This window comes from Mesocricetus auratus, unplaced genomic scaffold (assembly GCF_017639785.1).
Source record: "Mesocricetus auratus isolate SY011 unplaced genomic scaffold, BCM_Maur_2.0 Super-Scaffold_100023, whole genome shotgun sequence".
Taxonomy (NCBI): Eukaryota; Metazoa; Chordata; class Mammalia; order Rodentia; family Cricetidae; genus Mesocricetus; species Mesocricetus auratus.
Window position 1 is genome coordinate 23,626,469 of NW_024429204.1, and position 18,201 is coordinate 23,644,669.

The window sequence follows — 18,201 nt, forward strand, 5'->3', positions numbered from 1 at the left end:
TGTTCCTTAATTCAGTCTACTAAGACAAAGACAGCTTTCATCTCTCACCTTACCCTTATATCTTCAAAGCTCTTACTAGACTTTCTTAGACTCAATTTTATGAGTTTATATGTATGCTTTCTGTTTCCCCTACTAAATGTAAACTCTGTTAAGGTAGGGAATCAAATTCTAGCACTATGAAACACTCTGTCTATAATACAGGGTTAGGAGTGCATACTGGTTACACACACTAAATCTTTGTAGAATTAGTGACTTAACTATAATCCCTTTTTACTTATTTCCTGGATGTTGAGTCATTGGGCTTCATGTCCATGGCCTCTTCCTCTTTTCCCCGTCTGACTCCTCACTTTGGAACTTGATAGCATATGATAGTGTATGCTGTGATTCTGTTGTCTACCTTTAGCCAATGTTCTAAAACTAAGAGTTTTCTCTTCCCTCCTCTGCACAAAAATATTACTAGTCGAGCTGACTCCTCCTAGGTTTTCCGTTAAGAAGAGAACTAGAAACAGATAGATGGATGTATGGGAGGACAGATAAATAAGTCATAAATTTAATAATTCTCTCAAAATTTATGATAATTTTATCCAGATACTTGCAAATGATCTTTGTTTCCTTTATGAAGCCTTCTTCGATGAAAAAGAAATGCCATTATGCCAAGACTCTAACCCATGTTCTCTAATGACTTTCACAAGTGCCTCGAGTCACCATTTTGACAGTCTACAGTGTATGCACAAGCTATATGTTGTACATTGAGTTGAGTTTGAGAGTGACTGAGATGAAAAATGCAAAACAAATAGTGCATTTGAAAATACAAATATCTGCTTCACTGTTTTGGCTAAGAAAGTGTGATATGGATGTTTCATGTCCTTAGGATTCCTTTCAATTACCTACTGCTGTGTGATAGCCACGCAAAAATGGCAATGTAAAACAATAATTATTTATTTCATTCATAAGACTTCAACTTTAAGCATGCTTCACAAAGAACGTCTACTTGGTGTGGCATCAGCTTGAGAATGGGGACTAGGACTGAAAATTCGCATCAAGATAGTTCTTTGGACAATGGTTAGCTCAATCCTAGTTGTTGCTGGGAGTGTCAGAGAGCCTGTCCGTTGTGTCTCAAACAGTTATAATTTAGGGCTAGATTCTATAAGCAAGCACTCTGGGATAACAAAAAGGAGAGAGCACATAACATATTTTATGTCCTAGTCTTGAAAGTAAAAATACGTAAAATGTCTACGAGATGGGAGTTGTCATTGGCGCTAGCCTTTGGAAAACAAAGTCTGTCCTAGGCTTCCTAAAACCCACCCCACAGGGACACACATACCCACCTGGTCATATAATCAAAGGCAGCTTCAGCAAAGTCACACAGGTGCCCCTGGGAACAACTTCTATGTCCCTTTTTCTTCCTTCCTCCTAAAATAATGGAAGGACAGATTATTACTTGTTAATCCAGATTTTTCTCCCTTTAACCAAATTCTATCTAGTGATTGCAATTTGCCACCCATTTTGAAGTTCTACATATTAAAATAAAGAATAGTTTTATCAATCTTGAAAGGGGAACAAAGACACGTTATGTACTTATTTTAGGATTATAAACAATGAACCAAAGGAGAAAGGGGGTGGAGACAGCGGAAGGAAGAAAGTTGTCCAAAGCACAGATGCTCACTTCCAAATAAAAGAGTATGGCTCTTATCATCTTCTCAAACTTTTATGGAGAATGGTAAGCTTGAAGGACCACTATCTAAGGCTTGAAGTACCATCTGTAAAAGGAGGACACGAGAAACACAAATGCAGAGCTGTAGCTTAAAGACTCAGTACAATGTAAAGCAGAGAAAAATCTTAATCGTGCCTTGAATAGCATCATAGAAATGAGACAATCAAGTTTAATACATCATACACACTCAATGTATGTGTTAACATACACTCATAAAAAGAGAATGACTCTCTCTCTTATCCAACGCAGCACTTCCCATTCTTAAAAATCTTCAGTTATACTTAAAGGTGTTGTTAGTTCACATCAGTCTTGTGCTGGGTGGCCAGGTGCCATAACGAACATGGCAGACATCATCCCTTTTCTTCTACATCTTAAAATTCAGTGACAGACAGGTGTTCTACAACTAAACAAGCTTTTGCTTTTCCTAACTCTTGTTCTTTATGTTTGACTTGTCATAAAATCCATTAACAGTGACAAGGCGTGTTATGAGGAGGGTGGGAAATCCCTCAAGAGGTTCCCAGTAGGCTTTTTGGGAGGCAACTCTGGGTTTCTGCTAAGTGACAGGTTTTATATCACAATAGCCAGTAGTTTACAAACCATTCCTGTCTTCCCTCTTTAATATTACATAGACAAGCTGCAGATGCTGGATTCTCACTCTGAAAGCCTTCTCTACAATGAGGGAAGGCCCACCTGAGAAGGTACACACTATTTTCTCGGGCCTCTCTTTGCTTCCTGAATTTCAGTTCAGCTGGTCATGGGAAATTGGCCATTCTGAGACCATGAATGAAAGGAAAGGAGAATTACATCAGAATTGGCTGGCTTCGTTCCCTGATAGTCTTGAGCCACTGAATAAGACACACTAACCATCTTGCTATGTATAAGAATTGTATCTTAACTATTTTCACTTGGCTATTGTGCTACTTGGGTACTTATATGTAACCTTGGTGGCCAGTTTTTAATGGTGATTGATGGTCCTGATGACGTCCTGATGATGGCCAAGTGGTACTGTTGAGTCTTGAATCAGAAGGGTGAGCACTGAACTATATGAGTGACATCAGTTTGATAAACAGGGACTACTGGGTAGCAACATTAATTTCCACTCTACATAGGAGTCTGCAGAAAGTCTTTCCTTGACAGACATGAGAGGCAGAGGCAACCGGAGTTTTGTCCTCCTCTCTGGGGTCCTTCTAGCTGATGTTCTAAAGATTTCATTGCTCCAGGACTTACATTTTCACAGGAATTAAGCAATGACTATGAAAGAAAAGAGATAAACAGTCACACCCAGAATGACTTCCCACTCCTCATTGTCTCATGCAAAGAAAAGAAATTCTTTGGATGAGTTCCTTCCAAAGCAAACATCCTGGGCACCTAAGCATCCAACTTGTAGATCTCAGTAGCCAGCAGGTTGACTCACTTACATTCATGCAACTCCCTAGTGCCAGTGAATTACACCGAGAAAATTCTAGACAACCACAGTACTGGGGCTGGAAGAGGTGGGAAAGTAGGGGTTGCCCAAGTGGGTCACTTTCTAGAAAGTGAGTTCTGAGAATGTTTCGCGATATACCAAGAACTGGAATCTCATTATTCTATAGGATATTTTCCACCAACAGTCGGAGCTTCTGGATGGAGAGAATTAAAATGCAGTGTGTTTAGTTGAAAGTTCATTGCACTGAAGTCTGCAAAACTAGGTACTTTCCAAGCTTATTTACCCTTCACTGTATTTAAACTACCTCCCTTCTGCCTTTGTTCTGTAAATAACTCTTCTACAATCCTACTGCCTACTGAACAACAGGCCAATGATTCAGTTAATAATTATAAATCTTAGCAATTCTGCAAGCAGCTACTTACAGAGGAGCTAGATATCACTTGTCTGAATATTTGACAGCCAGGCAAGACAGAAAATGGGGCTCCTGCAACAAGAGTCGTGTTGGGAACTGTTGGGGAAGGGGCAGGGTGGGGTGGATTGTTGGGTTTTGAATGAAACTTTGACTTAACAATTCCAGTCCAATCTTTCCCACACAGGCTCAAGCCCACATCTCACAGAAGCATTCTATCTGTTAACTTCCTTGTACTTCGCTCCAAGAATTAGTGAGTCATGGTTTAAGCACAAGTTCTTAAGATAGGTGCTGCAAGGGAACAAAGGAAAACAGAACGCCTCATTCTTTTATTTATTCTTTAAGAGGAAACTCATGGTGGAAGCATTTGGGTAGCATTCCTTTTATATAACAGCAGGGATGGCAGCTGAAGGGAAAACAGTGCAGCTGGGGAAGGGGCAGGTGTGAGTCGTCTCTTCACTCATCTGTGCCCTCTCCTAGCCTTCAATGAGTCCATAATGCAATACCACAGGTCCTGGGCCACCGAGGAAATACAAAGGTGCAGAGTGGTGATTGGACAGCAGCAGTGTGAGCGGGATACAGGAGAGGCAGCATCCTTGCCCATTTAGGAAATAATGGCACTGGCTCCTTAAATCCTCTTTTGCTGTTCATTGGCTATGTGACTCTGGCAGTCAGGGTAATAGCAAGAGCCATTTACTAGATAATTTATGTTCAACTGTGTCTGATACACAGAGATAGAGGTCACTGAACCCCGTGGAGTCGAGTCCAGTTCTAATGTCTCCTGCAAGACCAGAACCTGACTCTCTGTGTTCTAGGTTTTTGTTTGTTTCTCTTGTTGCTGTTGTTTACTTGTTTGTTTTCATTTTGGCAAAGAGACAAGAGACGATTTTACAGGAAGGCTCCAGAAACAGGAGAAATGAATATGTCTCAACCATATATCACTCATGAGACCCCAGAGCTAACTGAGGTTAACTCAGTTAACCACTACGCATGAACTGCCTTGTGGCAAGAAAGGGAAAGGAAAGAAAACAAAAGACAAGACAAGGAATGGAAAGGAAGAAAAAGAAAAGGCTGCAAGTCATCTAACAATATTTCTATCTCAGAACATGGGAAGTTCTCCTGCATTGTCTTAGATAGCATCTATTAGTCTATCAATGCCCTGGATTTGGTGGTTGCTATTGGGAACAATTTCACAGTGGTGGTGTATTGGGCAGAACTCCAAAATGCAGACGGGCAGTGCTTCAATGGAAGTTGCTCCACTTCCCCCAAAACAGCACTCCTCCTCCGTGGCGCCTTTCAGCAAGATTGCTATGGCTAATTTTATTCATTGGCCTTTGTGGAGAGCAGCCTTGGTCCTCGCTGCCATTTCCTCTGTGTCTGTGTCAGAGCTCTCACTGTTGGCGAGCATCTGTTCTCTTGTGTTTCCTCCCGTTTTGCTTTGGAACTTATTCTCTGAGTCTCAATTGCAATCATCCGTTTACTTGCTATGAGATGTTTTTTTCTAATAATATCAGAAGCTGCATCCATAAACCCTCACCAACTTGGCCGATGAAATGCGAGATGAGCAAGGATGACACCAATGGACTTCCAACATGGACAGAGAACACTCCATGTCTCCATCCTGTACAAAGCACTATAGGCAATGAGAAATGATGGGAGTAGGAGGGGTATTCTTTCCCAAGGAATAGCACACCGGTGGTTATCCAATACCAACTTATCAGCCCTGAAAATACACACACCACTAACATGATACCAACTATACAGGTAATATTTAGGAATATATGTGTATGTAAGTATATGTACATATACATATATGTGCATATATGCATACACATATCTTCATGCAACAACAATTAGTGAAATAAGAGGCCATGAATTTAAAGGAGAGTGGGGAGGGATGGATGGGAAGATTTAGAGGAAGGAAAGAGAGAGAAGAATGGTTATAATTATATTATAATATCAAAAAATCTCCAAATGTAATATTAATACATAGGAAAAGTACAGAAAAGACATTCTTACACTATAAGTTTCTCTGTTGTACATTTGTACCCAATAGATTCAGTAGCAATCAATTGTCTGTTCACTTATTTTTAGATTTCTTTTATATTTTTAATTTATTATTGCTCTCAAGTGTATATCAAAGAACATCCACATTTTCCCAATGGTTAGAATTTTTAAAAACCTTCTTACTTTATTTACTGGACGTCTAGTTCTTGATTTCAGGGTTTACAGAAAACAATAGCATTAAAATTCTCTACCTAGGAGAACTTTCCAAGTGGTTGTTTTTGTTTTGTGACCAAACACCAGAGCGTTACAACTGTCTGTTTGACAAAAGACAATGCCGTGCATCCAGATGTTCCTTACACATTAAGAAAATGTATTCGTTTATTTATGGTGTACATGTATGTTAATGTGTGCATGTTGCATATGCATGTACAGTATATACATGTTCAAGTGTGTGAGTGTGTGTGTGCGCGTGTGTGTGTGTGTGCGTGTGTGTGTGTGTGTGTGTGTGTGCGTGTGTGCGCACACATGCTGCAAAATGCTTGCAGAGATCAGAGGACAACTTTAAGTATTGTCCTTTCCCTTCCACTCAGTTTGGAAGTTTACACCCTGTAGCTCACCCGTAGGTGTGTCAGACTAATAGCCTGCAAACCCCTAGGATTATACTATGTCCATCTCCTATTTCATTGTAGGAACACTGGCATTAATCATGCATGTTACCATTCCCAGCTCTGTATAGACTCAGGGGACTGAAATTCAGGTCCTCAAACCTGCATGACAAGTGCCTTCAACACTGACTGAGCCACCTCCTGAGTCCCACACAGCCTTAGTTAATATCACTCAAGTCACCTTCATCTTTTAAACATTTGTCAGGTTTCTGCCATATTCTGATTCAGGCATCTGTGCAGCTTTTCCTTAAACCGATAGGATTGAGTTGTTTATCTTACCATTATATAACAGGCTTTGAATAAGGGCTTTAGATTTTGAATTTTTCCTTTCTTAGTTGCTTTACTCCCTAAGCTTTCCTGTCCACTTCCATAAAATAGCAGCTGTCTTGCCTGTAGAGTTATGGAAATGTATAATGAGAATATGGAATTATATAGTGTATAAAAAAGGCAGCATAGTGGCTTCTAAACAGTAGACAATAAGCCATTCTAGTGATCTTCCTTCCTTCCCACTAAGCTGTCATGCCCCAGTCCCAAGAGTACAAGGTCGGGCATGGACAACCGTTGCCCTGATTGCTATTTACGGAACTTCCAGATCAGATCCCTGATGTTCTTCTGTATCGTTGACCACTGACCTGTGCATTCGAAAGAAGCTCTAGATATATAAGATTATGTCTAGAGATATAAGACAGTAACAGCACTGCTTGAGCTTGAGAAATCTGGATGGGAGGAACTCAATCCCTCAGTGTTGAGATGGAACAGTTTCAAGAGTACATTAGTTTATGGGACTCTGCCTTGTGAGTGGATTAATGCCTTTATTGCAGGAGTGACTTAGTCATTCAGGGAGGGGTTCCTAAAGAAAGACTGACTGAGTTTGGATCCTTTCCTTCTCTCACATGTTTTTGCTCCTTCTCAGGGGCTTCCACTTTTTGCCTTGGGATAATACAGCAAGCAGACCCTCACCAGATGTAAGCTTCTTGACTTCAGACATCCCGACCTACTGGAGTATAAGCAATGAGTGTCTGTCACTTCTAAGTCCCCAGTCTCAGGCATTCCACTAGGGCAGTACAAAGTGGAATAAAACAAATACAACTGTAGGCAACTAGTTCCAAGCTGGATCAAAGGGTATCTTGTGAAATAATGTAGGCATTGTTCTCTTAGCTTTGCTGCAATAAAGCCAAAGACGCAGTGATGTATCAGGGGTAGGTATGGATCCGTGGATTTCCCCTTTTACACAAAGGAGATGACACAGGTATGAAGTTCCAGGCACCAGGCCCATCTTTTGTAATCTGTTCTTCTTTTGTCTCTGATGCTGACTTCAGATTCAACCTCTGCCATCCTCTGGCTTAAAGCACCGATGCTTCCTCAAGTCTCCCTCTTCAAATGTGTCAGAAGCTGTGACCTTTCTAAGGATATAAGAGTCAGTGTTCTGGAAAATGAACTAAACACACACACACACAACTTATTAATATCTGAGAAATTCTTTTGGATAGCTCATTTAGTGTATTCATTTTCATATTTTCAGTTATAACCCATGCTCAGCTGTTAGTTCTTTTGTCCCTCCTTTCCTCATAAATGGCTAACACAATATTTTTTGTTCTTATGAGCTTAAATGGCTCTGTGATGGTGGCTCATTTTTGAAAAAGGATTGTTGCTTAGTAGCAAACAAGTTCATATAATGTAAATATTAAAGGAATCACCGTCACCCTTAGCAAAAAAGAAAGCCCAATAAGAAGACATCATATGCACTTTTCTGGAGACAAACCATCATCTCAGAGAACTCATCTACATAGGCATATATATATATATATATATTCTTTTTCTTTGCCCATCCCATATTCTTTCCATTTGACCATATGATTCCCTTATAAGACTTAGGTTTTTATACAAGTGTAATACATATATGGTTTCTTCACATTAGAATTGTCAAATCAGGTCACTTCTCAGCAGTATTCAAAACAAACAAAAATGTGTCCCAAAAGTGTTCGTGCTTCTCATAACAAGAATTAGCCGTGTCAGAATGCTCACAGGGTCCAAATGGACATTGTGGTCCCGTCTGTTCTGTGCCAGATTCAACAGTCTTCCGAGGTAAGACATGCTACAGATTGCTGCTGTTCTTGAGCAAAGTGAAAGATACTTGGAAAATATAAAAGCTTCTAAAGATGACACCGTCAATTTCTCCCATTCCTATGCGCACACATGCTACTCGACTCACCAAAGCAATCTTTCTGGCTTCTTGAATCTGGAGTGGCTCCTTCCCTTAGTTTTATCTATTAGAGAGTTGAGGCCATGCTAGTCAGTTTCAGGGTTAGTTTTAAAGGAGTCTGACAGAATCTTTCCCTAGAGTCTCGAAGCCAAGTAGCTCATAAGAAACTTGATTGTGCTGATGTGAGCCTGGTGTAAAGGATCACAAGCTAACTCCATGAGAAACATAAAGAGAGGAAAGAATGATGGACATATATGTGATTTAAGTTTGCTCTGATTTTCAAAGACAATCAGGGTGGAGAGAAAGTAACTCACCTCATACTCCTTGGAGCCAAGAGTCCATTGTTGATTGAAGTCAACCTGAAGAATGGTGAAAAGGGTTATCTTTTGGTTTTTTAATTCATTAAGCTATGTGGTGTTTAATTACATAGCAATGGATGCTCCAAACAAAACAGACAAAAACAAAAACAAAAACCTACCTTCCTCATATCCCATATGTAACCAGCTTCCATATCAGTCAAGAATTTGCAACTCTTAGTGAGCATCAGTCACCTGGAAAGTTTTCTAAACTAAGTGTGCTCCATGGAGATCATCAAAATGCAAAACCCTTAGGCCTACACATTTGCATATTTAAATCTCTGAATAAGTAGAATGAGAAAACCATTGTAGTAACCCACAAAAGTAAAGACTCCTTTGCCTAAAGAAGCTCTTCTTTTAAAATGTAAATTCCTTCTGGGAGTGATAAATCAAGCAGATGGTTTTAGGATTACATCGGTAATCAGATTCCTTCCCTAACTCCTGGTTATGTGGAGTAAAAACTGAGGGCAAAAGCATGGAATTGGAGCAGGCATGTACCTGAACTGGGAATTGTTGACAGAGGACCACAAACTATGTCATTTGATCAGTCTAGAGCCAGCCCAGGTGAATGGGTGCCTGGAAGCGGGAAGAGTGGTTTGAGGAGGACAGTGGGAAGTTGAGAAAGACTGGTTATACACACTCTGATGGAAAAGCACTTGAGGAATTTGCCCTTGGAGCTCGTTAGCTAGGGGCTTGAGAAATGATTATAGTAACAACACCAAGGGGCAGCATGAAGCTCAAACAAGGTGACAATATCCGCCTTAGAAAGCCAGACTATGAAATTGAACGTTATTAAATAAAAGGAATGTGTCTAAAGGTAAGGACCAGGAAGGCTTACGTAATGAGGTCATGCAAAGGTGGAGAGGTTCCCATGATTCTTAGCTTTGTTTTCCCAGCAGCCCTCAGCATCATCCCCCACACAGCCTCCCAGCTTGGTTGATTCTCCCTGAGGAGCTGTGAGTCAGGTCCCTCTGAGAACTTCTCGCTTTCACTCTTTCTTTCCCTCTGTCCCAGAACTGAGACCCACCTGGGGGTTTCACGCCACCTAAAGAGAGGAAGCGAAAGGGACTGTGTTTTCTGCAAGGCTTAACTTTCCTCCTAGAAGCGAAAGGACTGAGACCTCTATGCCTCCAGAAACCGCTTTACTTCCTGTGGTGCTGAGTCAGTGAGGAGAGAGTAAGGACTTAGTGTGCAGTGCAAGAAAAGCATGTGACCTACATCATCCTTTCGAACCTGCGTCTCGGGGCCACTTTCTGGAGATGGATTTAATGATCTGAGACAAAGACTTGGCAGCAACTTGAAAAAAAAAAATCACATGATCGAGGGTTGAGAAATAATGGAGACCGAAAGTACACTCAGACTAGTTGAGTCCTCCGTTCCTTTTCCCTCTTTGTTTTGTTTTTTTTATTTGGTTTTTTGAGACAGGATTTCTCATTGTAGTCCTGGAAATTGCTCTGTAGACCAAGCTGGCCTCAAACTCACAGAGATCTGCCTGCCTCTGTCTTGAGTGCTGGGACTAAAGGCGTGCATCACCACCCAGAAAGCCCTCAACTTCTAATCAGCAAAATATTTCTGCCAATATTTTTTAAATTATCTTTCCAGGTTAGGGTTGTGGAATTTTTGGCAGGTCCATTTGGTTCCTTACAGATGCTGCCTGACCACCTGCCCTCCCAGAGAAGCAGGGTACAGACACAGCAAACTCAACGGGGAGAAAGTGCTTTTGTCACGCCACAGGTGATAACCACTGGCCAAATTGACATGACAATGAACTTATTCAAAATGTGCCATCTCAGGCTACTGAATTGGCCTGCGCCATTTAGGAAGATCCTTGGGTAGCTCAGTGAGTTCATTCAAATATCAGAAGCATTGGCTAAATTAATGTGTTCCAGTTATACAAATCTGGAATCACACTGAACTGAACCCAGAATCTCAGTACTGTGCTATGCACATACTTGAATTCCCAAAGCCCTCAGAACTCTCAACAAAAGGTCTTTGAAATGTGAGAGACAAAAATATAGGTCTTGGACATGCCAGTACATTTGTGGTAGACTCAAGTTTAAATGAGTCCTTGCCTAACACCCAATGCTTGCCATTTGAACAATATGCTGAGGCAAGTTCTTTACTGTCCAGACACCTTGATAGGTTCTGAGGAACATTCTATGGTAAAAGAACAAGCATGACCTTCAGGGGACTTCAGAGGAGGCAGGTAACTCCACAATGACAGGACCAGCCGTGTAGGGACATGGACCAGGAAGACGACCTGTGATCACCAGGAGAGACACCTGAGTCCTCTGGATTCCCTGACCCACGCACCACCACTTTCACGACAGATTGGGTGCAATACTGGTGTTCCACCCCATCCCTGCCACCGCAATGCTTCATTTTCCTCCCTCTTCATTTTTCTCTACCCATCATCCCCCTTGTCTGTTTTCTCTTGGCACAAACCACTTCCACTGAAATTTCCTAGTATCTTTCTAGGCTTTTCCCACCTGCCCACCCTAATGCACACATTCTCGATTCTTACAACATCTACTCCTCTTGTTCACTAGCAGTTTCTAACTCTGACTGTAGAGCAAAACTCAGCAGAGAAATGTTAAAACCGAAAGAAACAAACGCCCTTGCCAACCCACCCTTCCCGTCAACTCTGCAGAGGAGACCAAAAGTTCTGTTAATTATCCCACTCTGCTCCATGTGGTTCTCAGACAAAGCCAGAGCTAGGATGAGAACCTGTCATACCACTTCCCTGACACCTGATGCTAGCAGAGATGGGCGTGGGGGTACGTACTTTGTAAACTGCTTCCAACCTGCATGACTGTCATCTTATTTGACCAGCCTGTCAGTCCCGTAAAATGGAAAATCCACAAGAAAGAGATGTTTAGTCCCTGACAGGTAAGAAAACAGCCTGAGAGAGGCGAAGCCACAAGCCCACACGGAAAGGTCTTGGAACACATCTCCTGGCTTGCTCCGTGCTGGTTGGAATGGGCGTGTATCTGGAGCGGGATGAAAGCCAGGGCAAGCTTTGCTTGGTCCACTCCAAGCTCCTTGCCAACCTAACAGGTGGGGACTATTTAGCCACAGGTCACGGTTTCACTGGAAGTCCTGTGTAGGGGATGTGCCAGGTTCTCCCACCTGACAAAGAGGAACTAGGAGTGGGCGTAACTCAGATCCATGTGACCAGATACACTTGAGCAAACTCTGTGAGAAAAAGGAAGTCTACAAATAGCTCGAGGCACTAGAACTTTCCTCAAAACTCAGTCAGGAGTCACATTCTGATCAGAAGGGCACAGGGCAGGGTCATGAGGACAGAGATGTCCTGGGGTTTCATTCCTCTCCACCCAGCCACCTCATGCTGTCTTGGACGGGTGTGAATGGGCCCCTTCTTACCTGGGATTGCTTTAAAAGCAAACACGGAAACTCTGGTTGAGCTCCCTTGTCTCCCGTTTCTCAGAGCAGCCCAGGAAGTAAGGCTCACTACAAGAGGCCCCCTAGCAAACAAGGTAGACAGGAAGGGGTTCAAAGTGGGGGATGGGGGAAAGGCCTTTCTTCCTTTCTTAAAAAAAAAGAAAAGAAAAGAAATCTCATCACAGGGTTTCCTTTCTTGCATGGTCTACCTCAGAAATAAACCCATCTACTTGGTTATATGTCCCATGTATATTTCATTCCCCTCTTGGCAGAAATAATTTTCAGTTCTCAGGAACGAGCAAGGTAGGGAATGGCAAGGGGAGGGCTGAATGCCTCCTGCAGTGAGGAACGATATACAGATTGGGGTACACAGGAGGGCTGACATTACACAATCCACACATCAGCACTTCTGAGGCAGGCAGAAAGCTATTCCTGAGGGAAGCATGTTCTAAACTAGCGGAAAAATAAATGTTGCTTTGAAATTAAGCATCTCAGCCTATGACTTTGCTGCCAAACAATCTCTCTGGGGTTATTTCTCAGGGTGATGTGTATGGGCACACACAGGCTACTGCATAAAGGGATTGATTTCAAAAGGCACAGGGTCCTCGTTTTCATACATAAATAAATCCTCCCTGGCCATCGGAATACGATTATATTTGGAACAAAATTCCTAAATGTAGGGCCATTATCTGAAGCCATATGACCCACACCCATCCTGTGACCTAAGGTTGTCACTTAGAAAAACGCAAGATTGTGCACTGACTTGGGCTTGGATTTGCTTTCCCGGGAAACATCATGCTCTCCCTTTGCTGTTTGTAGCAAGTGAGGCCAAAAGACTTTCTCTCCATTAGACAAGCAAGTCTTCACACACACACACACACACACACACACACACACACACACACACACACACACATATGCATGCACGCGCGCGCGCACACACACACCTTTTCCTTGGTAACTACAACTGTTCCTGGATAAGACAAAGTGCTATTCTCAGGGGATCAAAGCATAAGCACATATCCTATTGTGGATGGAAAGATGAGTTTCTGTCACAGTGCTTTTGTTACTGACGCACTCTGCCCTCAACCTGACTATTTGGAATCAGAAGAGTGACATCAGCTACTATTCATTCATCAGGCACTGACCTCCTTATGTGGACCACATTTTATGGGCCACATCCTAGAGACATCTGCTCTCAGGGAGAGCTGTTTGCCTCGTTAAGAAAGAACCATGCTGCAAAGCCATCTAGAGTTCATGGAATAAATGCTGGAGAAAATATGGTGAAGACAGGTCTAGGACTTAGAGTTCCAGGTGAAGTTTTCTAAAATTGACTTTCAGAGAAAATGGCATTTTAGATGAGACTTGGGAAGTGAAGGGATGCCAAGGCAACTCTGAGGTCGGCTAAAGGAGTGTCCTTAGAGGATACCATGTCTATAGTGGCAGTGTGTGACAGGAACAGAGAGCAGGGAATACTGACACTGGAAAGGTCTGGGAACCACAACTGGGGCAGGTAAAAGGGAAAGAGCTTAATCAATTCCTGAGAAAGAACTGTCAAGGCCACAGAGGTGTCAGGGGTTTGTTGAAGCCAGGAAAAGTAGACAGAGCTTTTATGTGTGGTTAGGATCCTGGGCAGAGATCAGAAGCCACTGCATATAAGTAGAAAAAGTGAGAAACACTGGAAGGTAAACGGACAATTGGGGAACACAGAAAATTGTTGCTCCGAGGCCACACTTTCTAGAGAGACACACAGCAATTCTGCTGTAAAACCATGAAACACTCACACCTTGGACCTTCCTCTGTTGGACTTCATTTGATGAAGCGGGTAGCTGCAGGCTGGTTTTGTCAACCTCCATCCCAAACCATAAGCTGAATGTTCAGGGAAAAGGACACAGTGCACACTAAACATGGTGTTATTTTTCTCCCTCCCCCTTTCCTCCCTCCCTCCATCCTTTCTTCCTCCCCCTCCCTCCATCCTTCCCTTCCCTCCCATCTCTGCTTTTCCCTACTAAAGATAGTGTCCAGAGCCCTGATTAGGCTGGTGAAACATTCTAGCTAGCATTAACCTGTAGCCCAGCCCTTGTAGTGTCGTTCTCCTTTAGAAAAGAAGTAATCTAACAGAAAACAAAGTTCCTGATCATTTAAAATTGGTTTCTTGGGGTCAGAACTCATTCACTGATTTTTTATGAGTTCCTAGAATGTCTAACTTCATGCTAATGCCTAGAAAATGAACATAAGATGCTGGAATACCTGTCAGAACAAGACTAGTAGTGTGCCTACTAATTTATCCATCCATCCATCCATCCATCCATCCATCCAATCATCCAACCCATCCATCTAGTCAATAAGCAAGTAGTGAGTTTCTATCATTGGAAGACAAGTTGGCATATTCTGCAGAATCCCTTGGTGACTCAGCTCTGGCTCCTTCCTTCAAGTTGCCTACCTTTAGGAAAAGGAGACAACAGGTACTTTAACATCTAGTATCTGATAGTAGAGAGAAATGTGATGCCAGGAAAGGGGCTGATGGGGATGTGAGGGTGGTCGGAGCAAGATGACTTCCAGCTGGAAGCCATCAGAGTGGTTGACAAGATGACATCTAGGTTCCTGTTAACCCTTCAAAGTGACATATGAGTCCATGCAAAGATTACAAGCAGACTTAGAGAAAACAACGCTCTTTTGTATATGTCACCAGCCCTTAGGTCCCATCAGGGCAAGTTTTATAAATAGTTGGTGACTTCAAAAGTCTTAGAAATGGATTCTCTTTTCCACTGGGGGAGGGAGGAGGGGCCGGACTACCTTAATAGAACTTTGTATATTTTCTATAAATTTCTGTTTGTCAGCCTTTAATTTATGCACCAAAAGGAGTTGATAATACACAAATGAATAACACTGATTATTCTTGATACCTCCACAATTCAAAAGAAAGCAGTGTTGAATCTGTTTTGAAGATGAGATGATGCCAAAAAGGGAAACAAGCCTGTTACATATGTCTTCAGACTCTCCTCTCCTCTCCTCTCCTCTCCTCTCCTCTCCTCTCGTCTCCTCTCTCTTTTCCTCTTTCCCCTTCCTCTTCCTCTCTCTTCCCCTCCCATCCCCTCTTTCTTTTTTGTCTATCTCTCTCACTATCTCTCTGTTTATGTCTCTCTCTGCCCCCTGCCCCCCCAACCACCTTTATCTCTACAGTTTGCCTTTGCCACACAGTTCCCTGGCTTTACACTTTAACTCCTCATCTATCACCCCTATTCTGGCCAGCATTCTGCTCAATATTTCCCCGTGGCCTCTGGAAGTTCCCTTTCTGCTGATCTCCATGACAGCTCTATGCCAGGTCTGCCAACACTATTCTCTGTATCAAAAACATTCATCACCTGCTGACAGGGGTCTCCATGTATATGAACCACGACTGAGAGTCAGTCTTCTAACCCTTTCTTGGCCCGTTCAAATTTGCCAACTATCCACAAATAAGCACCTGCTTAGCAAACCTTAAAATACACTCATTGATTATCTATCTTGATTCGGGAATTTTGCTGGGTCCAGAAAAAGAAAAGTTAGAAATTCAAAGACAGTTTATTATTCATTTTATTTACATCATCAAGGCTGCAGAATAGAGTAGTTCCCTTTAAGTTGGTCATGAAGAGTCTGGAAAAGACAGACACATTCCAGATTCAAGAAGAAATAAAGATTGGTTTCCTAAAATCATTGACTGGCCACTACAAATGTCTGGGAAGCCAATGTTCTTTTATAATTCTTCTATGTACAAAGCCTACTCAACAAAAACCATCATTGGTTATGCTAATTAGATGTTTTCCTAAGTAGGAACAATCACTAGTAGGTAGGTTGACCTCTGGTAGGGTTTTCAGCAGCAATCACTTCATGATTGATTACAAATACCTGCAAATAGACGTGTCCAGAGAGACGATGAGGAAAGCATATTTTGTTGTTTGCACAAGGTGGCCATTTGTCCTTCCAGAACAGTTCTGAGGAGAGTGGCAGTGAGGAAATAAAATGGCCCAAGATTATTTGAAGGCTCGTCTGTGAGTGGATTCCACATTTGCAGGTTTGAGGGGATTGAGGTAGGATGATGGCTCATACTAATGACATGCTTTTCAAGAGGAAAGGACAAACAACAGATATCTTTAGGTCATTAAATTGACATTTAGTAGAAAGTGAAGAGAAAGAGAATTTAGTGTTACTAACTTTGAACTTCACCTTCCTGGGAAGGTGCTTCTGTAAGCAGACTCCATGTGCTGTGGTGAATCATAGCGATACCCTTGCTGTGACATTGGGGGACAGGGTGATCTGTACCTTCCTTGAGGTTTCAGTGCATTTGCCTGTGACATTAAGTGGGGAAATAAGAGAAAAGGGGAATACCCTCTCCTTTGTCACACTGCCAGGGAAGAAATCACTTTGGAGGTCATGATCTATGACAAACACATGCATGCAAATTCATCGCTGGCTCCAAGGGTCCATTTCTTTACCAACTATGTAGCTATGCAAAACAGAATGGGAAATAGTGCCTGGGGAGAAAGGAAAGAGCTGGGTTAGACACTGGCTGCCTTTATAGAAAGGAAACTCTTTGAGTCTGAAAGTATACTAATGAAATGAACCCACTTGAGTGACTGTGGCATTTTTCTGATACTGAAACACTCAAACTACAACTCTGGAATGTTGAGACTGGGAAAAACAGTCCTCCTGGGGGAGGGCCACATGAACTGGTTTCGAATACCAAATGGTCAGTCCTGAAGACATGCATGCAAATAACATTGCATAGACTGAGAAGGTATTCGTGTACATGTGTGTGCATGTCATATGCGTGTATGTGCATTTTGCATTATGCATTCATGTATACATAATATATATTTTCATACATGTATTTATGTGTATATGTATTTATATATGATATGTATATATCAACAAAGAAAAAGAGAAAAACAGAACATGATGCCCAAGACTCATCAAGTAGCAAAATTTTCTAGAGCTAACAGGAATGATATGAGGAAGTTCAGGTGGTAACCAAGGACCGGAAGCCTTTTGTTCTTTGAAATTTGTTTTTGTTTTTGTTAGTTTATAGCCCTTGAGCTGAACTCTATTTTCAGTGATGATTGAAGCCTGCCTGATATTTTTGATCCTGCATATTGACACACAAAATTTTAAATGTTTACTATTTAGACATTAAAGAAGATGTTTTTCACATCCGTGGTACAATGCATCTGTAGAGGACCTTGAGCCAAAGAAACCTGGACTGGAATTCTACTGAGATTTCTGCCTCATTCATTTAGTCTACAAATACCAAAATCTTCTGTTTTCACTGGGCTTCTGTATGCCACACTCCTGGATTCTCTCCTTCCCCACTTTCTGATTCCAGTACTCTCCTTTGCTGGTTAATTCTCATCCTCACTGATACCAGATCTAGGTCTCAGACCTGGAACCCCATCTCTTCTCCATCTGGTGCCCCACACATGCTTACAGGTCAGGTTTTTCTCTTCATTTATTGACATCTATGTTCTGGTAACTTCCACATTCATATCTCTAGCCCAGGCATTCCCCTTGGTGTCTTCTTAGCTGTCACCACTCCTTGTTGAAGAAACATCATCTGCTTGACTAATTTAAAATGAACCTGTTGGTCTCCATCCCCAAACCTGTTCTTCCAGAAGTTTCTTAAGTGGTGGTGAATGATAACGTTATCCTCCCTGTTGTAAGTGGTCATAGCACTTCTCTCAGAGTTAGTGTGAAACGTGAGGAAAGACGTGCTTCTCATAGTGCCTGCCACACAGAGTGAACAGAGTAAAGTTGGTCAACTATTTTCTCTTCATGGTCCATAGATCCCTCTTTCCTCATCTTTGAGATTCACATCATCTCACCCAGGGACCACAAACAACATCTTTTAAGTGGTATCTTCAGTCTAGTAAAATGGATGTTATTGCAAGTAGAGATGAGGGAAATCAAACCGTCAAGCTGCAGATATCTCACAGCTGAGCCAGTCCTGGGGCTGAGATAACAGCAGTAGCCAAATGAGAAACCA

General features: G+C 42.0%; 1 long non-coding RNA gene across 1 annotated transcript in view; it reads right to left on the bottom strand.

Moving 5' to 3' along the window:
* Nucleotides 1–12,269, bottom strand: part of LOC110342556 — a 95,062-nt gene extending 82,793 nt beyond the window's left edge. Inside the window, exons 1-3 of the long non-coding RNA XR_002384661.2 lie at nt 12,165–12,269; nt 8,739–8,783; nt 1,329–1,413 (exon numbers count right to left, since the gene is read on the bottom strand). This is a non-coding gene — a long non-coding RNA (uncharacterized LOC110342556). The remainder of the gene's footprint in view (nt 1–1,328; nt 1,414–8,738; nt 8,784–12,164) is intronic.
* Between the last annotated feature and the right edge of the window lie 5,932 nt (nt 12,270–18,201).